Genomic DNA, 14,128 nt, shown 5'->3' with positions numbered 1-14,128 from the left:
TGAGCCAAGGAATGTGGCAGCCTTTAGAAGATGATAACTGCTGGCTGACAGCCAGCAAGGAAATGACCTCAGTCCCATAACTGCATTGAACTGAATTCTGCCGGTAACTTGCCTGGTCTTGGAAATGGGTTGTCCCTTAGAGCCTCCAGAAAAAGCCCAGGTCAGCTGACACCTTCACTTTGGCCTGGTGAGACCCAGAGCAGATAATCTGGTCACACTGTGCCAGACTTCTAACTTGCAGAACTGTAAGATAATAAATGAGTGTTGGTTTAAGCTGCCAACTTTGTGGTAATGTTGTGTATTTCTTACTGGGGGTCAAGGTAAAACAGCATTGGAAAATATTGCTGTAGTAGAAAGGATCCTGGACGGGTCAAGAGACTTTGGTTCTCATCTCACTACTCCTACTACCTTAGATAAAACTGTTAATCACCCTTCCTGAGTTTTCCCTCTTATCAGTTGAGTGGGTTATTCTAAAGTTTCTTCCATATGACATGTTTATCTTTTATGAACTGCCCTTTTTTTTTTCAGCAAAATTCACCCCTTTTAGTGTATAGTTTTATGAGTTTTGATAAATGCATTTAATGACCATCTCAATCAAAGATTAGAAAAGTTACACCACCACAAAAATTCCCTCGTTGCTGCCTCTTTATAGTCCTCTCCCACCCAACAAGTGTGCCAGCTCCTGGCAACCACTGATCTATTTATTGTCCACATAGTTTGCCTTCATAAATGGAATCATACAGTTTGTAGACTTTTGAGCCTGGCTTCCTTAATAATGCATTTGAGATTCATTTATGTTGCGTGTATCAGTAGTTTGTTTCTTTTTATTTCTGTGTAGTATTCCATTGTATGGAATGTACGTACCACATTTTGTTTATCCATTCCCCAGTTGAGGGATATTTGCCAGTTTTTGGTGATTATGAATAAAGGTGCTGTAAATATTTGCATGTAGGTTTTTGTGTGAACATTAACTTTTCATGTCTCTTGGGTAAATACGTAGGAGTGGGAATGCTGGATCTTGTAAACATATGTTTACTTTTTAAAGAATCTGCCAAACTGTTTTCCAAAGTACCAGTACCATTTTGCATTTATACCAGCAGTGTTTGAGAATTTCAGTTGTTCTGCATCCTTGCTAGCAAGTATATTGCTATAAACTTCCCTCTTAGAACTGCTTTTGCTGCATCTCATAGGTTTTGGATAGTCGTGTTTTTATTTTCATTTGTCTCTAGGTATGTTTTTGATTTCCTCTTTGATTTCTTCAGTGATCCATTAGTTGTTTCATAGCATATTGTTTAGCCTCCCTTGTTTGTATTTTTTGCAGTTTTTTTCTTGTAGTTGATTTCAATCTCATACGTTGTGGTGAGAAAAGATGCTTGACGTGATTTCAATTTTCTTAAATTTACTGAGGCTTGACTTATGGCCCAAATTGTGATCTATCCTGAAGAATGTTCCCTGTGCATTTGAAAAGAAAGTGTATTCTGCTGCTTTCGGATGGAATGTTCTATAGATATCAATTAAATTCATCTGGTCTAATGTGTCATTTAAGGCCTTTGTTTCCTTATTGATTTTCTGTCTGGGTGATCTGTCCATTGATAAAAGTAGGTTGTTAGAGTCCCCCACTATTATTGTGTTACTGTCGATTTCCTCTTTTATAGCTGTTAGCATTTGCCTTATGTACTGAGGTGCTCCTATGTTGGGTGCATATATATTTATAATTGTTGTATCTTCTTCTTGGATTGATTCTTTGATCATTATGTAGTGTCCTTCCTTGTCTCTTGTATCACTCTTTATTTTAAAGTCTATTTTTTCTGATACAAGTATTGCTACTCTAGCTTTCTTTTGATTTCCATTTGCATGGAATACCTTTTTCCATCCTATCACTTTCATTCTATATGTGTGCCTAGATTTGAAGTGGGTCTCTGATAGATAGCATATATACGGGTCTTGTTTTTGTATCCATTCAGCCAGTCTGTGTCTTTTGGTTGGAGCATTTAATCCATTTACATTTAAGGTAATTACTGATATGTATATTCTTATTGCCATTTTATTAATTGTTTTGGGTTTGTTTTTTTAGGTGTTTTTTCTTCCCTTCCTCTTTTGTTCTCTTGTGGTTTGATGACCATCTTTAGTGTTGTGTTTGGGCTGCTTTTTCTTTTTTGTGTATGTAGCTATTGTAGTTTTTTGGTTTGCATTTCCCTTGAAGTTTTCATAAAGCAGTCTATATGTGTACAAAGTTGTTTAAGTTGCTAGTCTCTTAATTTCAAATGCAATTCCCATTTCCTACCTTTGTACTCTCCTCTCATCATGGTTGCTGGTTTTGATATCATATTTGTGTGTGGATAATTTCCTGCTTTTATTGTATGTTTGCCTTTACCAGTGGGCTTTCCCATTTGTGATTTTCTTATTTCTAGTTGTGTCCTCTCCCCCCAACCCCTTTACTTAGAGAAGTTCCTTTAGCATTTGTTGTAAAGCTGGTTTGGTGGTGCTAAATTCTCTTAGCTTTTGCTTGTCTCTAAAGCTTTTGATTTCTCCTTCGAATCTGAATGAGAGCCCTGCTGGGTAGAGTATTCTTCGTTGTAGGTTTTTCCCTTTCATCACTTTGAATTTATCGTGTCACTCCCTTCTGGCCTGCAGAGTTTCTGCTGAAAAATCAGCTGATAACCTTCTGGGAATTCCCTTGTATGCCATTTGTTGCTTTTCCCTAGTTGCTTTTAATATTTTCTCTTTGTCTTTAATTTTTGTCAATTTGATTAATATTTATCTTGGTGTGTTCCTCCTTGGGTTTACCCTGTATGAGGCTCTGTGCTTCCTGAACTTTGGTGACTGTTTCCTTTCCCACATTAGGGAAGTTTTCAGCTATTATCTCTTCAAATATTTTCTCAGGCCCTTTCTCTCCCTCTTCTTCTGGGACCCCTATAATGCAAATGTTTGTGCATTTGACCTTGTCAAAATGGCAGCCTCCAGGACAGCTCATGCCAGTGAGTACTCCCCAGTACCTCTGCCACCAGTGTTCTTGTCCCCACAGTGAACCACAGTTGCCCCCCACCTCCCCAGGTGACCCTCCAAGATAAGCAAGTTGGTCTGGCCCAGGCTTCTATGAAGTCACTGTTTTTCCCCTGGGTCCTGGTGGGCCCTAGACCTTGTGTATGCCCTCAAAGAGTGGCGTTTCTGTTTCCCCTAGTCCAGTGGAGTTCCTGTGATCAAGCCCCACTGGCCCTCAAAGCCAAATGCTTTGGGGGCTCCTCCTCCCAGTGCCAGACCCCCAGACTGGGAAGGCTGACATGAGGCTCAGAACTCTCACTCCTATGGGACAAACTGTGATATAATTATTTTCCAGTTTGTGGATCACCCACCTGGTGGGTGTGGGATTTGATTGTATCACGGATGTGTCCCTCATCCTACCCATTTTTCTCTCATGGAAAAATGCCTAGGGTGATTTTCTACCTAATGTTAATGGTTATTTCTTGGTGGTGGAAAATTTTTTTTTAAAGCTTTCATCTCTGTTCTTTTCTGCATTGCATATTATGTGATGCAAGTTGTTATGATGTGAGGAGGGACCAGAACTAGGAGGAGATTGATGTAAGGAGGGACCAGAACTAGGAGCTTTATGATACTGGGTTGGAACTAACCACTAAAATCTCTGGGCTGGGCTTGAAATTGCTTGGCCCAGTATTGCCTAATGGTTTCCTAAGAGTGATAAAATATCCCAATTTTCTGGAAGACAGATTACATTTTGTCTTATCTGTGTTGCACAAAAAAGTAATACTGTATAATGCCATTTATATAAAGCTCTAGAACAGGTCAAATTAACTATGGTGGAAAAAAATAAGAGCATTGTTGTCTCTGAGGGATGGAGGTGAGAATTGCCTGGGAAGAGGCTTGAGGGAATTTTCTATGTTCTATGTCTCTGTAGGTGTGTGGATCATATGGAGGTTTGTGTTTGTCAACATTCAGCAAATGGTACATTTAAGATTATTGCAGTTCACCGTATGTAAATTTTACCTTAAAAAATTCCCATAGACAAATTTTGTATTCTAGTTGATGTGCATACTGAAGTGTTTAAAGGCAGTATGCAATGGTATCTACAACTTACTTTGAAATGCATCAGAAATAAGATGGATTGATAGATGAAGAAATATGTGATAAAACAGATTATATATAACAATTATATAATCTGGGTGGTGAGTCAACTTTTCCTTTTAAAATTTTTCAAAATAAAATGTTGGGAAAATAAAGACCATTGCAATCCCATGAGAGACCAAGTGAAAATGAAAGAGATAGGAGGCATCCAAAAGTCCAGTCCACAAAACATTTTTTTTGTGCAGCACAGGTGCTGAGATGAATAGATCCATTCTGGTCCTGCAGGACATGGGAATGTGGAAGGAGAACCACTCGGGAGTAAATTTCTGTAATCCAAATGAATATTTTAGTGATGCATTAATAGAGACTCAAAAGTGATTAGTGTGAGAAAGGAAAGTTACATCCCAACCAGAAGAAATTAAGATAAACTACCTCCCCACCCAAGGCAAGGACAGTCATCTCCCAGACCTTGAGGATTTCTACCCCCAAAACTCCCATTGCTTCCATTGCTTCCGGAAGAGGTGACTGATGCTGTGTCTTCAAACCCCACTGTGGAACAGCTATGATATAGATGTGTTGCTATCAACATATTCACAAGTGACTTGTTACTAACAATAGTTGACTTTAAAATAAATTTATTAGAGTTGATTTAAGGCCTTTCCTAGTTAAAACCATTCTCATGTACACTGTAGTGTATTTCTCAATGGGAGCTTACGGGTACAGTTAGTGCTGGCATGGTAAGACTTGCACATAACTAAGGCTGTATCCTTCAGAGTGTCACAAGAGTGAGCAGCCCCTGCTATGTGTCTCTTGATGGGAATTCAGTTTGGAAATTACTGTTCTGAAGACTAGTTCCAAAACTTGACTATGGATCAGATTCTTCTGCAGCATTTGTTAAAAATGCCAATTTCTGGACCATACCACCCCCCAGACCTAATGAATCAGAACCTCAAGGTTGGAGCTCCAAGAATCTCTCTTGCACTCTCTCTTTATTAAAAACAAATTCCCCAGGTAATTTTTTTCCCTGGCACTGATCCACAGACTTCTGGTCTACAGGAAAATGTAAATCCGAAGGGCAGGGCATGGGTCCTTCATCATGTCTGTTGAACTGATTCATCATTAATAAAGCAGTCACTCTCATAGTAAGAAGTGGTCCTGAAATGCTAGCATAAAGCTGGCAGGTGGCTTAGGAATTTAGGGACTCCCACATTCCTGGGCCATAACCAGCAGAGGGAGACTGGCTCCCCAAGCCTTTGGTGAAGGTGGCCACCCTTAGACCACCCCCTGGTGGACGTGATTTCTTCTGCCAAATCAGGTTAAGGCTGTGACAATTTTAGGAATTTCCTCTGTGTTTTCTGAGAAATGACAATTATATTTTTTCTATGGATTCTGGCCCGGAAGCCTCCCAGACTCTCTCCAAGCAGTATATCGAGTGCACTATCCAGAGTTTTTTTTTTTTTTTTTTCTGCGGTACGCGGGCCTCTCACTGCTGTGGCCTCTCCCGTTGCGGAGCACAGGCTCCGGACGCGCAGGCTCAGCGGCCATGGCTCACGGGCCCAGCCGGTCCGCGGCATGTGGGATCCTCCCAGACCGGGGCACAAACCCGTGTCCCCCGCATTGGCAGGCAGACTCTGAACCACTGCGCCACCGGGGAAGCCCTATCCAGAGTTTTTACTTCCGTTTCACTGTAGGCTATCTGAACCTCAGAAATGTATTATCCCTGCTGTTAAGATTTCATACAGTCCAGAGGAAACAAGTGTGAGGCTCTGCTCGGAATCCCATGATCAAAGCCCTTTGCTTATGATAATATGCTCTAGTATATGAGCTATGGTGTGTTTTTCCCAAGAATTTGGAAATAAGGGGTAGGAAGATTGCCCTCGGAAAGCGGAACCTCAAAGTCAAGCTGAGTTCAGAGGCTGAGTTGCTCCCAGATTCAGCTAGGCCTGATCAAATATATCTAGAAGAATGTGTCAATCAGTAGGGGGCACTGTTCAGTCGTGAAAGTGAGGAAGGAGTCCCAGAGATATGTTGGTGGGCCCCATCCTCCACTAGGTAGGGTAGCTTGAGCCAGTGCCTCTGAGTATTGTGGTCCCATTGACCAGGCATGACAGCCTGTCCTATTCAGGTGCCTTCAACCAGTGGAATTGTATATTGAGCTCCATTTGTTCTGAACCCACATTCCCTAAGCAACAATTTGGTGCTGACCTGCCTTCACAGGTAGCTCTGCCCCAGGTAGAGAAGGCGCTGATCATGGGAATGTGTTCTCTTTCCATTCACCGTGACAGTGATTTCTCTTTATGAATGAATAGGGCCATTTCCAGCTATGAGTTGTCTGTCCATGTTGCATCATTACAGGGAAACAAGAGGATTGGCGGCCTTATGCATAGGGAATATTTCACTCCTTGTAAGAGTTTTTCCGCATTGTAGATTACTGACTTGCCAAGCAAGGGACGTATTGGAAAATTGCATACAGTCAGAATACACACATATTAGAAGTAAACTTCCTATAGGAAATGATACAGGAGAGAATTGAGGTGTTTTGGTCACATTTGGGAGAATCTGCAGGCTGCATTATGCCCATATTTATAGAGTTCTATAAATATTTCAATGTATCAGATGGTAACAACATCCAACAGGTGGAGGAAGAGAGAGGATATGCTGTAGAATGAGGAGAAGGTGATCTGCACAGGTCAAAATTGTGGGACATCACGGACCAGATCTAAAATAATCAAAACACAAATGTCCAGTCTCTAGGCAGTGGAAACCATGGGGCAGGTGAGAAAGACCCACCACTCACTGGCTGTTGTGCTGGATTACCTGGCAGTGACACCCCTAGTTTTCTGTATTAGGGTAAAAACAAATTTGCTGTAACAAATATCCCCCAAAACACACTGGCTTAAATCAAGTAGAAGTTTATTTCACCTCCATCTAACAATTCAACTGGTGTAGACTAGCAGAGCAGCTCTGTTCTATGGGGTCATTTGGAATCCAGGATCCTTCCATCTCATTGCTTTGTGGTTACCAACTGTATAGTACTGCCCAGTAGAACTTTCTGTGATGATGGAAATGTTCTACATCTGTGGTGTACAATGATAGTCACCAGCCATATGTGGCTAGCAGTTGAAATGTGGCTGAGGAGCTAAATTTTTAATTTTGCTTAATTTTAGTTAATTTAAATTTAAATGGCCACAGGTGTCTAGTGGTTACTGTATTTGACAGAGTAACGCTAGATCAAAGCTGGGTGATCTCCAAGTCCAGTTCCAGTTCACAGGAAAGGAAAGAGAGTGTTAGCAGGACAAGGGACTCATCTTTTAAGTTGGAGAGGACTAAGAAGTCGTATACATTACTTCAGTTCAAATCTCATTTATCCATACTTAGTCAAGTAGCAACATCTAGTTGCAAGGACAGTGAGGAAATAGTTTCTGCCTAGGGGGCCATGTGCCCAGCCACAACTCTATTGTTATGGTCAAGTGATGGACAGATTTTGGTGGACATCTAGAAGTCTCAGCCACAGCATCTCATTTTTGTAACTCTTACCTGTGGGATTGTGGGTATATTAACATTTCTAAGCCTCGGTGATAATAACAATCACTACTCCATAAGGTTATTGTGAGGGTCACAATGAGATAATGCTAGTAAAGCCCTCAGTACCATGCTGGGAACACAGTGTTGAATCAACACTGGGTACTGCTACTACAGCTTTTGTCCACTTCAGTGTCAGCCTTCAGTAATACTTACTGAGCATTGAAACCCTTTCTATTCTGAATGTGGCTTGTCTATGATAATAAAAGCTCTAAATAAGAAATGAGGGCTCTGCCAAACATATATAAGGGAAACAGCATAAATGGAGACATGTCTGCACATCAGACATTGGGCTTGGTTAATGAGAGTTTGCTTCTGAGAAAAGGTTCGTTTTGATGTGCTGACAGCCCCAGGTTTCTTAGTCTGAGACATACTGAGATTATTAATGTCACTGTAAAGGACCTCTTTGCGGATGCTGGAGAGCTTTTACCCAAGACAGACAACATGTTCCTTTTGCTCCCCACTGCCAAATAGAGTCTAATACAGTGAACAGAGAAAGACATGCTTTTAAAAAGATGTCTATGCCTGTCAGTTCACAGTGTTTTCTTGATGAGCTGACAATGAGCACATCTCTACCTTACTGAAGAAGGTAAATAGAGACTGACCATTCACCTGTTGAATGAAGCAACTTGGGTTGCTTCCATATCTTGGCAATTGTAAATAGTGCTGCTATGAACGTTGGGGTACATGTATCTTTTCTAATTATTGTTTTTGTTTTTTTTCTGGATATATACCCAGAAGTGGAATTTCTGTGTCATATGGTAGTTCTATTTTTAGGTTTCTGAGGAACCTCCATACCGTTTTCTATAGGGGCTGCACCAGTTTACATTCCTGCCAACAGTATACTGAGCCATAGAAAAAGAATGAAATTCTGCCATTTATAGAATATTATGCTTACTGAAATAAGTCAGACAAAGACAAATACTGTATGATATCACTTATATGTGGAATCTAAAAAATAATACAAACTAATGTATATGCAAAACAGAAACAGACTCACAGATATAGAAAACAAACTAGTGGTTACAGGAGGGGACAGGGAAGGGAGAGGGGCAAATTAGGGTATGGGATTAACATATACAAACCACTGTGTATAAAATAGGTAAACAACAAGGGTATATTGTATAGCACAGGGAATCATAGCCACTATTTTGTAATAACTTTTTTTTTGTAATAACTTTTAATGGAGTATATAATCTGTAAAAATACTGAATCACTATGCTGTATACCTGAAACTAATATAATATTTAAATCGACTATACTTCAAAAAAATAGAGACTGACCAGGGAGCAGCAGGGCAGTGAGAGTTGTAGAAGTCATCTGTCCTATCTCAGGAATGTCACATCAGATTGTCATGAAGCAAAGGTCAATGTTTGGCTTCTAAAATTACACAAAGATAGTGAATTTACTAAAGACCCTCAATTTGTTTTAAAGAAATGTGTGATTTCTGAATAAACAACTGTGAAACTATATTTCAAAACAATAGGTGATAGTATTTCTTATTTGCCTTTTGTGCTTTGAGATAGTAAAATACCAGGTGAATGCTGAATGAAAAATCTTAGGGATAATTTCTGGATTATTCTCTTGTCATGCTAAAAGCAAGAAGCTAAATTGGTTTTCTCCTAATTTTCATTCCTAATTACGAGTGACATGAATCACAGTGATTTCACAAAGCAGTTTGTAAAAGTGAAAATGTCTATAAGTCAGAATATGTGTCCTAATAGAGAAAAATATCAGACATTACAGAAGCGGAGAGAAAATTCCCAACAGAGTTCATTGTCATGGGAAACACTCAAGCTCAGAGCTTAAGAGATGGACTGTGGCCTTAAAGCAGATGTTTGGGCACAAGATAAGAGGAAACCTTAAGCAAAGGTGGCAGTGGGAGGCAGGAAGGGGAGAGTGATGGTGCCAGCAGATGCCAGCAGATTAGTGTCTGTGGCAAGGACGAGTTGAGGTGTTAATTGTGGTACGTGCCAATGTTCGAGAACGCAGCCTGGGCCCCATGGGGCCTAGAATGGCTAAACAGACCTGTCCATGGATTTCACCAGGAGATTCTTCCACACCAAAGTTGTAGAAAGGGCTTTTTTTTTTTTTCTTTCTGGGTTTGATTCTCATCGTATTATATAGCTAGTAGTTTAGGAATGGTGGTGTAGTTGGCCCTAGGGAAAAGTGTCTGTTAAAGTTGGCAATAAGAGCCAGGAGTTATAAGCTGGGGACAGATGGATGGATGGTCTTCCTTCAGATGACACTAGGAAAACACTACCCAGTGTTCTAAAAGATGAGAAAACTTCGCAGTTGTAAGACAATGAAGGTAAGAATGAATGCCATGCTTCACAGCTGATATAGTCTGGAAGAGGAGATGCTGATTAACTGATCATGCTAAAGGGTGGGTCCATCAGCCTTTCTGCTTCAGGCCCTCTCTGAATACCTATTTGCTTCTAGGATAAAGTCTAACCTGCTTAATAAGACCTTACAAGGTCTTTCTTTACAAGGTTTCTGATGGGACCTTGCCTACCTCTCTATGCTTGTTTCTCCTCCCCCCTCTCCTTGAACTCTAGCCACTCTGGATTTCCTTAGGGAGCCATGGTCTCTGGCTTTGCAGATGCTGTTCCCTCTGCCTGTTGTACTTTTCTGCTCATTCTCCTCTCCCCCATTTGCCTCCTGACTTCTGCTCTTTTTTATGTCTAAGGCTTGAGAAAATTTCCAGGCCACCTGCTAGGTGAGGGTAGGTGCCCTCGCTCTGTGCTCCCACATGCCCTTTCTCTCCTCATCACAGGGCTCACCACACTCTTGAACCAGTGCTTGTTTCCCTGTCCCTGTTTCCCAGGAGACTGCCAGCTTCATGAGGCTGGGGACAGGGTCCGCCTGCTTCATGGTACCCCCAATTGGGCTCTGGTGTAAAACAAGTAAAAGACTTGTTTGAAAAAAATTGTGTTAAAATATTTATATTTTTTAAAAGCAGTCCATGAATCTATGATAACTTAAAATATTTAAATAACACAGAAGATAGATTAAAATGTGGAAGTTCCTTAGAGTCAAGGTCCATCATTAAGCTCTCTGTCCCCATAGTAACCACTGTTAGCAGTTTGCTGTATTAGCCTTCAACATTTTGTATGTGTTTTTCAGATTTATACATGTATAATTTTTTTTAACATCTTTATTGGAGTATAATTGCTTTACAATGGTGTGTTAGTTGCTGCTGTATAACAAAGTGAATCAGCTATACATAAACATTTATCCCTATATCTCCTCCCTCTTGCATCTTCCTCCCATCCTCCCTATCCCACCCCTCTAGGTGGACACAAAGCACCGAGCTGATCTCCCTGTGCTATGTGGCTGCTTCCCGCTACCTATCTATTTTACATTTGGTAGTGTATATATGTCCATGCCACTCTCTCACTTCGCCCCAGTTTAGCCTTCCCCCTCCCCATGTCCTCAAGTCCATTCTCTACGTCAATGTCTTTATACCTGTTCCTGCCCCTAGGTTCTTCAGAATCAATTTTTTCTTTTTCTTTTTTTTTTTAGATTCCATATACATGTGTTAGCAAACAGTATTTTTTTTCTATTTCTGTCTTACTTCACTCTGTATGACAGTCTCTATGTCGATCCACCTCACTACAAATAGCTCAATTTCATTTCTTTTTATGGCTGAGTAATATTACATTGTGTATATGTGCCACATCTTCTTTATGCATTCATCTGTCGATGGACATTTAGGTTGCTTCCATGTTCTGGCTGTTGTAAATAGTGCTGCAATGAACATTGTGGTACATGACTTTTTAAATTATGGTTTTCTCAGGGTATGTGCCCAGCCCAGTAGTGGGATTGCTGGGTTGTATTTTTAGGTTTTAAAGCAACCTCCATACTGTTCTCCATTGTGGCTGTATCAATTTACATTCCCACCAACAGTGCAAGAGGGTTCCCTGTTCTCCACAACCTCTCCAGCATTTATTGTTTGTAGCTTTTTAAATGATGGCCATTCGGACTGGTGTGAGGTGATACCTCATTGTAGTTTTGATTTGCATTTCTCTAATGATTACTGATGTTGAGCATTCTTTCATGTGTTTGTTAGCAATCTGTATATCTTCTTTGGATAAATGTCTATTTAGATCTTTGGCCCATTTTTTGATTGGATTGCTTGTTTTTTGATAGTGAGCTGTGTGAGCTGCCTGTATATTTTGGAGATTAATCCTTTGTCAGTTTATAAATATTTTCTCCCATTCTGAGGGTAGTCTTTTCATCCTGTTTATGGTTTCCTTTGCTGTGCAAAAACTTTTAAGTTTCATTAGGTCCCATTTATTTGTTTTTATTTCCATTTCTCTATGTGTTGGGTCAAAAATAATCTTGCTGTGATTTATGTCATAGAGTGATCTGCCTATGTTTTCCTCTAAGTGTTTTATAGTGTCTGGACTTACATTTAGGTGTTTAATCCATTTTGAGTTTATTTTTGTGTATGGTGTTAGGGAGTGTTCTAATTTCATTCTTTTACATGTAGCTGTCCAGTTTTCCCAGCACAACTTATTGAAGAGGCTGTCTTTTCTCCATTGTATATTCTTGCTTTCTTTATCAAAGATAAGGTGACCATAAGTGTGTGGGTTTATCTCTGGGCTTTCTATCCTGTTCCATTGATCTATATTTCTGTTTTTGTGCCAGTACCTTACTGTCTTGATTACTGTAGCTTTGTAGTATAGTCTGAAGTCAGGGAGCCTGATTCCTCCAGCTCTGTTTTTTGTTCTCAAGATTGCTTTGGCTATTCGGGGTCTTTTGTGTTTCCATACAAATTGTGAAATTTTTTGTTCTAGTTCTGTGAAAAATGCCATTGGTAGTTTGATAGGGATTGCATTGAATCTGTAGACTGCTTTGGGTAGTAGAGTCATTTTAACAATGTTGATTCTTCCAATCCAAGAACATGGTATATCTCTCCATCTATTTGTATCATCTTTAATTTCTTTCATCAGTGTCTTATAATTTTCTGCATACAGGTCTTTTGTCTCCTTAGGTAGGTTTATCCCTAGATATTTTATTCTTTTTGTTGCAATGATAAATGGGAGTGTTTTCTTAATTTCACTTTCAGATTTTTCATCATTAGTGTGTAGGAATGCCAGAGATTTCTCTGCATTAATTTTGTATCCTGCTACTTTACCAAATTCATTGATTAGCTCTAGTAGTTTTCTGGTAGCATCTTTAGGATTCTCTATGTATAGTATCATGTCATCTGCAAACAGTGACAGCTTTACTTCTTCTTTTCCTATTTGGATTCCTTTTATTTCCTTTTCTTCTCTGATTGCTGTGGCTAAAACCTCCAAAACTATGTTGAATAAGAGTGGTGAGAGTGGGCAACCTGGTCCACTTCCTGATCTTAGTGGAAATACTTTCAGTTTTTCACCATTGAGAATGATGTTGGCTGCGGGTTTGTCATATGTAGCCTTTATTATGTTGAGGTAAGTTCCCTCTATGCCTACTTTCTGGAGGCTTTTTATCATAAATGGGAGTTGAATATTGTCAAAATGTATTTCTGCATCTATTAAGATGATCATATGGCTTTTCTACTTCAATTTGTTAATATGGTTTATCACATTGATTGATTTGCATATATTGAAGAATCCTTGCATTCCTGGGATTAACCCGACTTGATCATGGCGTATGATCCTTTTAATGTGCTGTTGGATTCTGTTTGCTAGTATTTTGTTGAGAATTTTTGCATCTATGTTCATCAGTGGTATTGGTTTGTAGCTTTCTTCTTTTGTGTGACATCTTTGTCTGCTTTTGTATCAGGGTGATCGTAGCCTCATAGAATGAGTTTGGGAGTGTTCCTCCGTCTGCTATATTTTGGAAGAGTTTGAGTAGGATAGGTGTTAGCTCTTCTCTAAATGTTTGATAGAATTCGCCTGTGAATCCATCTGGTCCTGGGCTTTTGTTTGTTGGAAGATTTTTAATCACAGTTTCAATTTCAGTGCTTGTGATTGGTTGGTTTATATTTTCTAGTTTTTCCTAGTTCAGTCTTGGGAGGTTGTGCTTTTCAAAGAATATGTCCATTTCTTCCAGGTTGTCCATTTTGTTGGCATATAGTTGCTAGTAGTAATCTCTCATGATCCTTTGTATTTCTGCAGTGTCAGTTGTTACTTCTTCTTTTTCATTTCTAATTCTATTGCTTTGAGTCTTCTCCCTTTTTTTCTTGATGAGTCTGGCTAATGGTTTATCAACTTTGTTTGTCTTCTCAAAGAACCAGCTTTTAGTTTTATCGATCTTTGCTATTGTTTCCTCCATTTCTTTTCATTCCTTTGTGATCTGATCCCTATGATTTCTTTCCTTCTATTAACTTTGGGGTTTTTATTTGTTCTTCTTTCTCTAAATGCTTGAGGTGTACGGTTAGATTGTTTATTTGAGAAGTTTCTTGTTTCTTGAGGTAGGATTGTATTGCTATAAACTTCTCTCTCAGAACTGCTTTTGCTGCATCCCATAGGTT

The sequence above is a fragment of the Stenella coeruleoalba genome, assembly GCF_951394435.1.
Source record: "Stenella coeruleoalba genome assembly, chromosome: 13".
Taxonomy (NCBI): domain Eukaryota; kingdom Metazoa; phylum Chordata; class Mammalia; order Artiodactyla; family Delphinidae; genus Stenella; species Stenella coeruleoalba.
The sequence above is the reverse complement of the archived record's forward strand: the minus strand, read 5'-3'. Positions refer to the sequence as shown.